Consider the following 1209-nt stretch of genomic DNA (forward strand, 5'->3'; position numbering starts at 1 on the left):
CCCTCACCCTGATAGTCACTAAATGCTTCGAAAAACTGGTCACAACTCATATCAAAACAACCATCAACATCAACGAGGACCCTCATCAGTATGCATACCATGAGAACCGATCAACAGAGGATGCCATCTCCTCTGTGGTTCACACTGCACTCAACCAACTGGAGCAGAAAGACTCTTACATCCGTATGCTCTTTGTGGACTTCACATCCGCCTTCAACACAATGATCCCCCAAACCCTGATGAACAAACTATTCACACTAGGACTAAGCCCCTCCATTTGCAACTGATCAAGAAACCTCATCAGAGACTCTACGTCCTCAGGCGGCTGAGACGAGCTGGTCTGGGAAGCTCAGTCCTCACCTCCTTCTACAGGTGTGCAGTGGAGAGCATCCCGTGCTTCAGCATCAACGTGTGGCATGGAGACTGCACAGCTGCAGAAAGAAAAGCTTTGCAGAGAGTGGTGAAGGCTGCACAGAAGACTGTTGGAGTCAGTCTCCCCACCATCACAGACATCTACACCTCCAGATGCAGGAAGAGGGCCACCTGCATTATGAAGGACCCCACTCACCCATCACACACACTTTTTGCCCCGCTCCCCTCAGGCAGGAGGTTGAGGAGCATTAAGTGTAGAACTACTAGACGGAGGAACAGCTTTTACCCTGAGGCTGTTAGACTCATGAATCTCTAACCAGTAAAATCATTGTGAAAAAAATCACATCTTGTTGCTGCTGATCTGTCTCATGTTGATGTGTTCAAGAGTGCTCATCTGCTGACACAGACTCACGTTCATGTTTGTGCTGATGTTCGACATAATGTTTATTATGCTATTAGTGCTTAGTGTATTTTAGTTTATGTTTTTCTTAGTTCATATCTTAAACCTTATTACTGTTTTTTCTTATACATTTTATTGTTGGATGTTACTGGGACCCTATGAACATAATTTTGCTCCACCACATGTACCACATGGGGTGCGAATGACAATAAAGAATCTCAGACTGTCTGACTCTGACATACATACATACATACATACATACATACATACATACGTACGTACGTACGCACACACACACACACACACACACACACACACGCACACACCCACACACTCACACACACACACACACACACACATACACACATACATGCATGCATGCATGCATGCATGTATGTATGTATGTATGTATGTATGTATGTATGTATGTATGTATG

Source organism: Nematolebias whitei, chromosome 14 (assembly GCF_014905685.2).
Source record: "Nematolebias whitei isolate Nwh7 chromosome 14, NemWhi1, whole genome shotgun sequence".
Classification (NCBI taxonomy): Eukaryota; Metazoa; Chordata; class Actinopteri; order Cyprinodontiformes; family Rivulidae; genus Nematolebias; species Nematolebias whitei.